At 41.2% G+C, this 13,673-nt stretch overlaps 1 protein-coding gene across 1 annotated transcript in view; it reads right to left on the minus strand.

The window, feature by feature from the left end:
- Positions 1-13,461, minus strand: part of LOC106587324 (zinc finger homeobox protein 3) — a 328,380-nt gene extending 314,919 nt beyond the window's left edge. Inside the window, exon 1 of the mRNA XM_045709036.2 lies at positions 13,345-13,461. The gene's annotated coding sequence lies outside the window, so the exon portion shown is untranslated. The remainder of the gene's footprint in view (positions 1-13,344) is intronic.
- Between the last annotated feature and the right edge of the window lie 212 nt (positions 13,462-13,673).

The raw sequence follows: 13,673 nt of genomic DNA on the forward strand, positions 1-13,673 counted from the left end.
CAGTGCACCCCAACCGCATCCCCCGCTCCCCTTTTTATTTAATGTCGTCTTATCTCTCCCTCTCCCCTTTCTCCTCTCCTCTCCATGCTCCTGTCAGGCCCCTCTCCTCCCTGTGTTCCTACGTGTGAGACACATATGGTGCAGTGAAATTGCTGTCTGCGAGAGCATGCCTCTGCCTGCCCAGACTTCATCAGAGGGATTAAAGAATAGGATGGAAAAAATCCTAATAAAATGATGATAGCGGGGCCAGCGTGGTTTTTCTCCTCTCTCTCTCCACCTCTCTCCCTCTCCCCCTCAGACTCTGTTTTAAGTAGAGTGGAACATCAGATGACAGAGAAGCCACTCATGGTGGGGTATAGCAGTTTGCGGGGAAAGGTTGTCTGGCCGGTGGGCTGGACGAGGTTTATATCGCTCTAAAAAGGGCTCACTACAAAGAGAAACCAAATTACACAGAGAGCGCTGTTCCTCCGTCAATCCAGCCACTGTGTTCACTTAAAAGCTGTGTCCAATTAAAAAAGGGAGTCAGGGTTGCAGCAGGAGTTTTCTTTCATGATTACTACCCATCTCCTCTGATGTGTTCTCTCCTAAAAAAACAAACAAAAGACAAAAAAGTCCCCCTGCAAGCAAAATAGAGAAGTAGAAATGTGTCGAGGTGGGGTTATTACCCACTCAGAGCAGGGGATTGATGGGCCAGAGGAGAGGGGAGAGAGGGAAGAAGGAGGGATATTAAGAAGGTAGGGAGGGAGGTCACACCAAGACCCTATCAGACAATCCCACACGCTTTCATCTTAGCTTGATGTGAGACTGATCAAGGGAGCAGGTCATTACAGGGCCTCCCATCTCTGTTATTACCAACCAACACTACAGAGTTATCGCTACCATCATCAGAATTATCCTGAAATACACAGAGCCTAACTATGGGGACTAGCAAGCCTAATGTCCTTTTATCTTCCCGTTCTTCACCCCTAGATTTAAAGGTAGAAGAGTTACTACTGAAAGGAAGTGATTCAGCAGTGTATGAAAATACATTATCCTTTTCAAATAGCTATCAACACACTAACTCTACAAAGTATGAATTTAAGATATATATTTTCCTTATTATAGCAGTAAAAAATGTAAAATACCCTATAACCACAGGCAAAAAATAGTAAAATTGCACATATTTTTATATGGAGAATAATACCGAATTTGAGGAAATCTAAAAACGATATGGCTTGTTGAGAGTAAATAAACAAATATAGATAATGTCTATGTACCTTTGTTCAAACAATGCACACAAATATGGTTTCATGGTGATCCTACTAAATGCAAGTAAACAAGAATAAATATAGTGGTTTATTCTGGGAGTTTCATACACCATCCCTGCTCCCATATTTGAGACAACAAAAATACAATCTTGACATCTTGCCCTAACAGCAGATAATATTTGCTGTTCAGAGACCCATTTTCTTTTGTTCCAGGTTTTTATAAACCCAAGACACTTGAAATTTAAACCCAGTTCAAGAAATAGTATTTGCCACAGGGCGAGGTAAATCTCTTGGCAGGGACTTTCAAAGGGTTGGCCTGGGTTTGTTTACAATTGATCTTATTTAAAAGTGAATTTTTATTTTACTTTTCAAATACGTGCTTTCTGCCGTGATCTCAGGGGTCAACACAATGATGAATGCCCTTTTTCCATTTGGAAACAAAAAGTGAAATAATAAGAGGATCATTCTAGACAGAAGCCTGCCGCACCTCTGGTCCTCCCCGGGTCGCCAACTCCTGCATGCAGTATGAAACACATGCAAGATATCATCTTCAACTACAGACAGTCAGAATGTACCTCAACTACAGACAGTCAGAATGTACCTCAACTACAGACAGTCAGACTGCACCTCAACTACAGACAGTCAAACTGCACCTCAACTACAGACAGTCAAACTGCACCTCAACCACAGACAGTCAGACTGCACCTCAACTACAGACAGTCAGACTGCACCTCAACTACAGACAGTCAGACTGCACCTCAACCACAGACAGTCAAACTGCACCTCAACCACAGACAGTCAGACTGCACCTCAACTACAGACAGTCAGACTGCACCTCAACTACAGACAGTCAAACTGCACCTCAACTACAGACAGTCAGACTGCACCTCAACCACAGACAGTCAAACTGCACCTCAACCACAGACAGTCAGACTGCACCTCAACTACAGACAGTCAGACTGCACCTCAACTACAGACAGTCAGACTGCACCTCAACCACAGACAGTCAAACTGCACCTCAACCACAGACAGTCAGACTGCACCTTAACTACAGACAGTCAGACTGCACCTCAACTACAGACAGTCAGACTGCACCTCAACTACAGACAGTCAGACTGCACCTCAACTACAGACAGTCAAACTGCACCTCAACTACAGACAGTCAGACTGCACAGAGACATCCCCAGTGAGAAACCAAATAAATAAGAATTACACAGCCAAAAATCTGCTCATTATTGTGATTGATCGCAATAGGATCTGCAAAATGTAAGATACAAGGGAAAATGTTTCATACTTCTATTTAAAACAGCAAGGCGTGGGGTGTGTGTGTGTGTGTGTGTGTGTGTGTGTGTGTGTGTGTGTGTGTGTGTGTGTGTGTGTGTGTGTGTGTGTGTGTGTGTGTGTGTGTGTGTGTGTGTGTGTGTGTGTGTGTGTGTGTGTGTGTTGGCTTGTATAAAACAGCAGGTTCTTTCATTGTTTGAATAAGTCTGTATTCTGCCCTAACTGCTCTCTCTGTCTGCCTCTCCCCTTTGAGAGCAGTAGTGACCCCTGTGACCAGTCGCCAGCTAGAGACAGCGAGAAATAGAGAGAGGGATAGAGAGAAAGAGAGAGAGAGACAGAGAGAGACAGAGAGAGACAGAGAGAGAGAGAGTTTTGTCAAACCCCTTCTGGCCTAGCTAATTTAACCCCTTCACCCCTGACTATTATTCTATTGAAAGAAGGATGGAGATTGAGCAGAGACAATAAAACATCATTAATCTTTAGACTTCCGCTTGAACTTGAATAGTTTACTAAGTAGCCTACTACTGACGGTGACCAGAGAGTCATCTGCCCCAAGAGCAGAGGCGAGAGGTGAAGAGTTGGAGACAGTGTTTAGAGGAGGAGGAGGAGGAGGAGGAAGGAGGAGTGTCCCTCTCCTGACCAGAGCCAGAGGCAGAGCCAGAGGCAGAGGCAGGCTGTGTTCAGAGGGAAGGTCAGGGACTCTGGGTCTGAGTTAAAGCCCACCATTCCCGGGGAACACAGGAGACAAGCAGAGGGCAGCACCACAGTGGGATGGCCCCAGTAAAGAGCCCTTCATGTGGACTACACCTGGGGGAGCCCAGGGGCTGTGGTGCCCACACAACCACCAGGCTTGAGCAGATACAGGATACACCACAGCAGCTACTGTACTACAGTACACACAAACATTCATTCACAGACACCAGAGCAAAACAGCTTCACAACACAGCTGGGCTTTCACATAGGCATTGTGGGAAACAGTCTACCACACATACAAACACAAAGAGAGACAGCGTAACTACACAGGGTGTTTCACAGAATCTTTCACAGATTTACGACGTTCCCATCAGTAAACATTGTCAATTTACAGAAAATAGATTGATAAGACACATTTAAAGCAACCAAAGTAACAATTACTAATACTGTTATTAAGTATATAAAATCACAGTGACTAGTTCTTCTCTAAAACCAGTCAAGGCACCACTGTAGGTCGTGTGTGACAGCATTGTACCACAAGACTGAGTTATGAAACGGCCCAGGCCAAGCTAGCGTTTTAAAACTACATCTCTGTTTATTGTGTCTTACTTTAACTGATGAGAGGGTCCCTGGGGCGCCTGCATGTTCCCAGAAACCCCCTGCAAGGCTCTTCAGGTTAACATGCTCAGTTTGACTATCAGATCAATAGTTGTAAATGACTTCATCACACCAAGGAGGCAACTTTCTGGCCAGGATTGGTCCCACAGTTACCACTGACAGGACAGTGTACTGGGGAGCCCCAGTCAGAGTGGCTAGGAATTTCCTAAATGTACACCTACAGGTTATTCTACTGTAAATGCACTGATATGTAAGGACAGAGATTTGGGTCAAGTGTATATAAAAGATGTTCTAATAAATTATAGGCCTGTATTTGAAAGCAACAGATTAGTTCATTATTTGTATTTTTCATATTCCTATCAGTATGGTCAACAACAAAAAAAGGTATACTTTGATTGAACACAAATACTGTTTTTGAAATGCAGAGGGAAACTACTAAGAATAAAATATTGTGTCAATACATAAGCTGTAGTAAGTCCATACAGTAAATGACATAAAAGTGAGAGCCACACACTGTTTTGCATGGGTTTAGATGCAGCCAGTTGAGAGAAGCAGAGAGGTGAGGGATCAGCCCTGAAATCACACAGCCTTTGTGCCCCTCTTTTGTTCTTATAGGATGGGGGTTAATGCCAGTCCCAAACCTCCCCAAAATGCCCCCAAAGCCTCGGAGTTGGAGTGTGTAATGGGACCTGGCAGAGTGTTGGTTAATGGGGGGCAGAGGGCCGTGGGTTTGGGTCGGAGATGTATTCATGTGCGTTGCGTCGCGCCTGGACCCAGGGTGACACTCTTCATCCTCACCGCCTCAGGCCAGGATTAGGACCGGGGCTGGGGAGAGCGCCGCGCGGCCAGCCTCACAAAGCCAGCCTCACAAAGCCAGCCATAATGCAAAATCATTTTCATATTAACCTCGCCTCTCTTCTCTGGGCCTGACAGTGGACAGGCCTACTCTCTTTGGTGCTCAAATTATCCTCAATTACTGGGGAAAGGCCAGGCGAGGGGACGTCACCTAACCTTCACCATCTGTTAGGTTCAAAGCCCCGGCAGCCGGCCTGCCCGCCTGTCTCCTGCCTCAACTGACCTTTCTGCCTCGGTCCGCTCCTGCACCCTACGCCCCTCGACCGCCCCGTACCCCAGCCCTCTCCGGACACAGCTGGGAGGTGCGTGTGCACACATCACATTAGGGAGGAGGGGGGGAAAGGTTATGTCACACTTCTTCAACTAAGGTATGAATATTCAAAAGCAAGCAAAGAGCAGGGAGTCATGTTTGAATAGAATATTGCTTTTAATGCATTTTGATATGTGCAAAGTCCCTGGTTTAAGTGCATATGGGTTATACTCAAATATTAGTTTGAATATAAAGCTTTTTGAAACATCCCGGAAACTTTTTGTTGAATTCATTCAAATTAATCAATGCAGTATATTGATAAAAACTGACATTCAGTTAACAAAATCAATACAATAAACCACAATATTTCCATGTCATTTTTGAAAGTTAGAATGCTAATTATTCTGAAACTTTAGCAGAACAAGCTTTGTGGTCAACTCTAACACAATTCCTTATTTGCAGCAAATTTTAGTATGCTTATTTTGTTTATAAAGTGAAAAGAAAATATGCTCAATAAAACTTTGTTTACATTATTCTTTAATATATATTAATTTACTTATGAGCTTTACTAGATGAGTCAACATATAAAAAGTAATGATTTATAATTACAGCCCTGCTATATGTTTGCATGCTTGTGCTTTTATCTGTCTCTTAACTTACATATAAATATAATAGTAGTTGGCTTTAATTAAACATTCATCTGTGTTTGGGATTGTGCTGGTGAAATATTGAAGAGCTCTTATTTCTCCTATAGCACATGCCCCTCTGAATAATTCAGCCAGTATTTTCTGTTTGTTTATAACCTGTGTTTTAGCAGTTCTACAGTGTGTGTCCATTTGGTTTGTCTGTAGCCTGCCATCAGCCAGTCAGCCGGCCTGGACGCTCAGGAGGCCCCTTTCTCTGGTCATCTGGCACGGCTCTGAAATAACTTTTAATAAGTGAGATAAATAATAAATGGGCTGTACACTAAAACCAAGCTGAGAGGAACAGGCCTGGGCCAAGGACAGACAGACAGGTCCCAGACCCTCCCCAAGCCCAGCCGCATCACACACGCTCCGCTCCAGACGCAGACCCATACAGGTTAGGGGTCATGGACTTGACCTTGTGGCCCCCAGGAGAGTGTTCACTTGTTTTTTGGTATCATTTGGTATTATTCTGCAGGAGGCCCAGACTCAGCTAGCATTATGCTTCATTATCCTCCCCTCCTGTCTGTCTGCAGGACAACACCAGATGCATCACCAGTCCATTTTACTTACACCTTTACAAGCCTTTAATCAATACCTCCAATTCACATGATTGCCCATTTAAATACATTTCAATTGCCAACGACAAATGTGTGTATTTATTGCTGTTTCACAATTTGTTCCTTTCCTAATATTTTTGGCCCTATAGTGAGAATAGCGTTATTAAATATTTTCAACATGTAGAAAGGTTTGTTGGGGAGCTACTGAAATCTATCTTTAGAGAAGAAAAATACAAAGAGAAAAAAATGCTTTTTAAGAATTGGACTGGAAATATGCTAAACGAACAATGTTTTTCACATTTTTGTCACTTAAAAAGGAGCCTGATATTTTTCAGATATACCCTAAAAAGTGTGATCATTAGTATTATGTGTGCTTCCCTCTAAGAGGGTCCCTGTGGGGGACACTTTTGGAGAGACATCCTTTCTGATATCAAACAAACCCTTCAAGCATTAATATTGCATTAGCCCCAGTATCACAGACAGTCTGCTCAGTCAGGTACAGAGCAATTCATTGACATGTCCTCATCATATTAACATTACACTTATCAAAGTAGAACGGGAAAATTACAGCAAAATGTGCAAAATTACAGCTGAATTTCCCTGTTTTATGAGCTCAGACTAAAGAGAAGAACAGACAATAAAATGCTTATTTAGGTCACATATTATATGTATTGCACAACAAAGACAAATGCCGCAGGAAAAGCGTGTGGGGGGGGGGGGGGGGGGGGGGGGGGGGGGTTAAAATATGACACGCATCGCCAATCATGGCCAGTAGAGCTGCCCCCAACGCAGACAGCGCGAGGGGGTGCCAATCTCTAGCGAGAGAGACAGGTGCAAGGCGCTGGCTACTGTAATATCGGTAAATACATTTATATTTAAAATGTACTTTTTTCATCATTTCTTTTTTTTCTATTTTGCTTTCTTGTTTTTGTTATTGTTGTGTGTGTTTATCAAAAACATAGGTTTACATTGAAAATGTATCTAGTTAGTTTACAAAAATCAGTCTCATATTTTAATCAAAATAATATAAATGTGAATACGTCCATTTCAGACAGTCGAATTTAAAATACATAAAAACAATACAAAAAAAAACGTATATTTACGGTATATATAATTGATATAGGCTAGTGGTATTGGGGGACTGCTCTTTGGTCATTTGGTCATTCTATTATAATTCTGTGATTATAGTAGCCTATCTACTGTTTGCCTGTTGGGGATTAACACCCTCTCTATGCTTGGGCACTGTGCCATCTACAAAATTAACCAAATAAGTTCTTAACACGTGTCAGGTTGATACATCACTGGCTAACAAAAGGGAATCCTTTAATAGGAGGCTGGGAGGCGGACGCGTGCTTGTTTCTGTGCCAAAGTTAGTCAGTCTCATTTGAATGTGAATAGTGTTTACCACTGAGAGCTTCATGTAAGGACCTTCTGGTTAGAATACACAACAAGCCCGTTTTCTAAAGGGTTTCAATCAGACTGTAATAATTAGCCAACCCCCCTGAACCAATTAGGGAAGATTATCCTTTATCGCGGGGTAATAGCCTGTATTAATTACCCCGTGGCCAACTGTTGAGGAATTTGGCAAGTGATCCAACAGACAATGACATGTTTATTGTATCCATTTAGTATTCATTACATTCTAATAGGGCCATTATTAGGGTGCAACAACGACCAAATCTGCTAATTCTGACTACCATAGGCCTGTATTTTATCATTTAGAAAATACAGTTTAGCCTATAATCATTTTCTTTCTCTGGTGTTGTACAAATGAATGCCGATTACATTGACACATTTATAAAATATAGATAAATTATGAATAATTTTAAAAACCATAAAACACAAAATAAGATCTGTTTATTTGTCTACGCTAAATATACAGCACATTCTTAGAAAAAAAGGTTCTGGAAATAACCAAAAAAGGTTCAATGTTTGCTTCATATATGGAACCACTTAAGGTTCTATATAGAACCGAAATTAATTGGTTCCATAAAGAACCCTATATGGAACCCAAGGGTACTATATGGAACCAATTTTGGTTCAGTGAAGAAGAACCCCTGGGGTTCTGATCAAAGAACCCTACAAACGCTTTTATATAGGACCTTTAGGGGTATCATATATGAAGCAAGCAATTGAACCCTTTTTGGTTCTATATCCAGAACCTTTTTTTTCTAAGTGTAGGCCTAATAACATCTCTCCTGTCCTCCAAGACGCTGCTGCAGTGCAGTCATCTCTGTTTCCTTGTTTCAGTACAGCACTCCACCTAAACATGTTTATTGTTAGAACATACGAACCTACAACGTAATAGGAATAGGAATACTTGTGTTATATTTGCTTAACTTTGCAAAGAGCGACAGTATAAATAGTAAGACTGCATAGAAACTCTGGAGCGAACTGACCTGGAGCAAATGTTTTCATTGTTCAGGTATTTTTATTTGACATTACGTGGGCAAATAACTATAATACATATTTGAAACGTTGCCGCTATCTTAGACCTTCTATCAATCTGAAGTCGCTATACAATCTTTCGAAATAGCAAATCCTTTTCTCCTTTACGTTTGTTGAACTCCCTCCTTTCGTTCTCTTTCCTCTGCTAGACATAAATAATCACGTTTATTCATACAATTTCCATAGTTTTCCAATGTCTTTTCTTCTATCCAAGAACCAAAAGGGCTTCATACATCAAAACATAACACAGTTATTTCAACAAAGGTGCAGGTTTAAACTCTGTCTTGCGGCAAATATGGGCCTGCAGTCTTCCATAAATGATGTCATACAAAAATAGCAACCTCAATGCAGGATGCAAAAGTATCTATTCCCCCCAAAATGTTTGATCATTAATCAATTAACATTTGTGAAACAAAATCCGTTTTAAAAGGGAAGACCAGTGCATCATGCAAGCTGTGTAGCCAAGCTAGACCGCAAGGACACTCAGGGCACAGCAAAATAAATAATAAATAGCTGTTTCTATTTCTAAAGGTAATGATATTACTCTCTGTCATCTACTGAAGGTGTCAATACATGTGCAGGTCTGGACAACTGTCGCTGTATAGAGTACATCTTATGATACAGTCTCGGTTTAGGAAAATAGTATTAAACATATGATGATGGTGATGATGATGATGATACTTATGATGATGCAATTAATCATGTTCCACAATTATAATCCACAACATGTTTACTACTATGGCCTGATCATATCAAATAATAATAACTCAGAAACTCATTGGTGACCATTTGTCACACTAAGAAAAGCTGCCCATCATCTTTAGAACTCCTAACCAAACATCGGCAAGTTCGTAGACAACTGAGGTCTCTGGTGCCGTTGCGGATGACTGTGACAAGCTTCAGGACCGGCCAATCTACCTCAAAACACGGACGTCACACGGCTGTCTTGGTAGTCTTCCGGTATGTAGCTCAGATTTAGGTCAAACTCTTGGGTTTAGCCTAAGCTTTACATATAATTAATAATTGCATTAAATAATAATAATAATAATAATGATGATGATTATTATTATCATTGAAAAAATAATCTCAAAAGAGACGCATATGGTGGCTATTAGCATGATTATGTAACTAATTCTCTAGACCACTTGATCACTTCAAATTTGCCTTAGTGTTCATCATTATCACACCACAACTCTACAATAGTAGTCTACCCTCACTGCTGTTTACTTATAGAAACGAAATGCTGCATCGGGATCTCTAGTTGATCATTGTTTTCTAAACAAGAGTAAGAAAAAAATTCAGTATTTTTAGAAGAAAGAGCTTGGAATAGTAGATTTGTCAAATGAATCCACGTTGAAAACGGTGAGCAAACTATTAGCATCCACGAGGAAAAATATCCCATCAAATTATGAAATATCTAATAGATCACACATTTTGGTAAGTGTTCAGTTTTATTAGCATCTGTATGCCCATGTGTAGCCTACTATCCCGAATGCGGTCAAGTTCAGTCAATTACACTTCTCTTTTACTGTAGGCTATATTTAAGGGGAAAAAGGATATATCCCACACGAGGGAAACAAAGTCAGTGGAGAGTTCATGTATATTTTCTATGACAAAACGCAATTAACTTGAAACTGAATTGTAGACATTAAGTCAGGTAAATTCTCTAGAAACATTAGAGCATCTTGAGAACAGCTCATTTAAGCATGGCATTACAACGAGCAGACACAATTTCAGAAACCGTTAGAATCTAATACCCCTGTAAATGTAAATGTTCTGTTTGGTTTTATAAGAAAATAGAGATTAAAAAAACGTCAAGAGAAACATAAAATCAAGGTACACAATTTCACAATAAATGTAAAGGCTATTTGATTAATTTCACGTTCCTATGTGTGTTTGTTACCTGCACCTTGATCTCACAGGAAACAAGTACATCTATTCAACGTTCCTGGAGCACAATCTACTCAGACAAATTACTGAGGAAGTTAGTGCTTTTAAAAAAGTTTTGTAAGCATGTATTCCTGGTTTATCACATACATATTAATATTGTTTCTCTGAGCCCAGCTTTTCAAACATTAAAACAAATAGCCTGCAAATGTGCTTCTAACTTCATGTTCAATTCCCACAATTAGGCCTAAAGGACAATATGATAATACAGTCATCTGAACATAGGCCACATCAGTTCTAATCTACCATTTGCACAGCTCAATGAAGTCAATAGCAGATATATATTTGACCAGCAAGAGCCATTTTGTAACATACTTCATGATGCACATGCAGAGTATATATGACCTGTCCAAATCCATGTCATCACAGCCAAGATGATACATGCAGGCTGAGAAAAAGTGTCCAATTCTAGATGACTTTCATCTCTGTGAAATGATATACCACTTTTCCTGAAGGAAGTAAAAGTATTAATTGTCATTTTTCGTCCTTCACCTGCATGAGCTGGTGTGTGTCACTTGCCAATTCCCTGGTTGGAGAGAAAAAAACTCCACCTATGGTCCTTTGAGTTTGTCCCAATGTATAATCTCCAGTGGTTAAACACAAAGCAGACCAATTCAACAAGTTGCTAGTAATGCTAATGGACTACTCTAGTCAAACTAATGATGTCCAACAACTGTTGAAACACACAGAGAGTTTGATTAAACTACTACACTTTATGTTTTATGCAATTGTGACTACGGAAACGGACCCATTTGTTCCAGTCAGCGAGAAATAAAAATGTACATTTATGTTTTTTTGAGTAGGCCTATGTGTAGGTAACATAGCTGGGCCGACTCACTCTGCTCTCTGTACAGATTTAAATACAGGCTGGGAAAGCAGACATCAGTCCAACGGGGAAATGAATAACATATTACAATACATTGATTGCATATAAAGTGCCCACAGTAAGTATAGTACCAGTTAATAGGACTTGATCTTGACTATTCATAGTATGCTACTCTCCCAATAGAACACTTTGATAGGCCACCTGTTATTTCCCATAGACCTAATCAGTGAAAAAACATAGGAATGGTAAGGGCAGAAAATGTACAGAATGAGAGAGAGAGAGAGAGAGAGAGAGAGAGAGAAGGAGATGGAGAGATGTAGTGAGAGACCCAGAGGATGAGAGGTGGTCCCAGGTGCCTGTGTTCTTTATATAAAAAAAACCTGCCTGTCATTAGGGGCACTTTGCATCGAGGAAGAGATCGTGTTTCCGGAGAGAGTCCCTTCATGAGAGACAGGTCACGGCCACGGGCCTTCGTCTGACACATAATTGCTGATATTGATTATAGGTTATCATATGCTGCAGGCTATTTGTAAGATAATGCCACAGGGGTTAATTTGTTAGCCATTAACCTCTTGGGCTTGGGGCTGTGTACATGTGAATTAAGTTTAAAACAAGTTCTGACTGGTTCACCCGGCTACACCTCCTAAATGGGCCGGTAATGTGGTTAAATTGAAATTACAATACAACACCATCAAATCAGGATGGTCTGAGCACATTTTGCTGCTATGGATTTTCAAGAGAAAGCAGAGAGCTGAGATTTCTCCAGCACACACCTTCAAGCACTCTGACAATTAGTCCCCTTTCAAACCCTCCACAAGCAGCTTCTCAAAGGCCTTTTCTGTGCCCAGGCTTTTGAAGCAGCTCTCGCCATCGAAAAATGCAAGTGACATTTACAGGAAACTCCTTTTCCCCTTTGTAAAAAAGTGTGAAGTGCCTGCATGTCAACACCCAACATTCTGGAAGTCAGGCCAGGCTGTCAATGGAAATCTAAAGCACAGAATCATTTCAAAAGGCAGAGAAGTCACGTTGCAGTAACTCTGAGAAGTTGAGTCCTGCATAGAGGTTATAAAAGCTACGAACATATGTTAATCATTGTATATTGGGTAATATGCTGTATATATAATTATGGACCTTTTAAGGCTATTTTGGAAATCATGCAAATTGTATTTTGCTAAGTGCATTTTTGCAGTTTCAGAAAGTGTAAGCTATCGTTGAGGATGGATAAGTTAACTCATAAGTGTGTTTATGATAACTCATGGAAATCACAATGAGTGATGGGTTCAACAGAGCTGACAAATGAAACTCACTGACTTACAGTAAAACATTTACAGAATTAAAATACAGTAAGAGCTTCCACTGAGTGTGTACAACTTGGACATACACATTTGACTGAAACTTCAATTCCCTGTAAGTATCAAAGCAGCTGAAGGACATTTTGGTTTCATCCCATCAAACAAATAACACATCAAAAACACAGACCAAAGCGAAAAGTGGCAACCTTTGAGAAAGTCGATCAGAGATGTACAGGCACATAAAGAACAGTAACCATAGCCCACAGCCAACAGCAAACTGAGAACAGACAGCCCACCTCAACCTCAAACATGGAACATTTCCCACCTCGGAGCATTTCATTTCTGTACACCTGTAAACCTACACAATATCAACCAGAGGAGCAAGTTCCTCACAATACGGCAAAAACTGTGGAAGTAAGCAGCGAAGGTGTGTGTGTAGGTGTATGTGCGCATGTGTAAGCATGTACGCGTGTATGTGTGCACAAGTGACAGAGTAACAGAGAGAGGAAGAGCGAGCGAGAGGGAGAGAGAGAGTCAGAGTGAGTGAGTGCTGGTCAGCAGATCAGTCAGCTCAGGTGATAGAGCAGAGAGCGGAGAGCAAGGTGCTCAGCTCCACAGTAAAGCAGGAAGGGAATCAGCAGTACCTGGTTGGAGTTGTCCAGTAGTAGGATCAGGATCAGATGGCTTCCATTAGTTATCCTCCAGTAGGATGTGTGTTCTGGGCTCACTCCTATTCTCCTGACCTGACTCTCCTACACAGCCCAGGGGAAGGAGGGAAGGACAGGAGCCAGGGAAGAGAGGAAGAGAGAGAGAGAGAAATGGGAGAGGGAGTGAGAGAGAGGAGAGAGAGAGAGAGGTAGAGAGTCAGAGACACTGCTACTCTGACACCATGACTGATCCACGTGAGATTGATCACACACACACACACAGCCGGGCCTCTGCAGTGACAGGGGGGAATGTCAGGGAGCAGGAC

This window comes from Salmo salar, chromosome 26 (assembly GCF_965601325.2).
Source record: "Salmo salar chromosome 26, fSalSal1, whole genome shotgun sequence".
Lineage (NCBI taxonomy): Eukaryota > Metazoa > Chordata > Actinopteri > Salmoniformes > Salmonidae > Salmo > Salmo salar.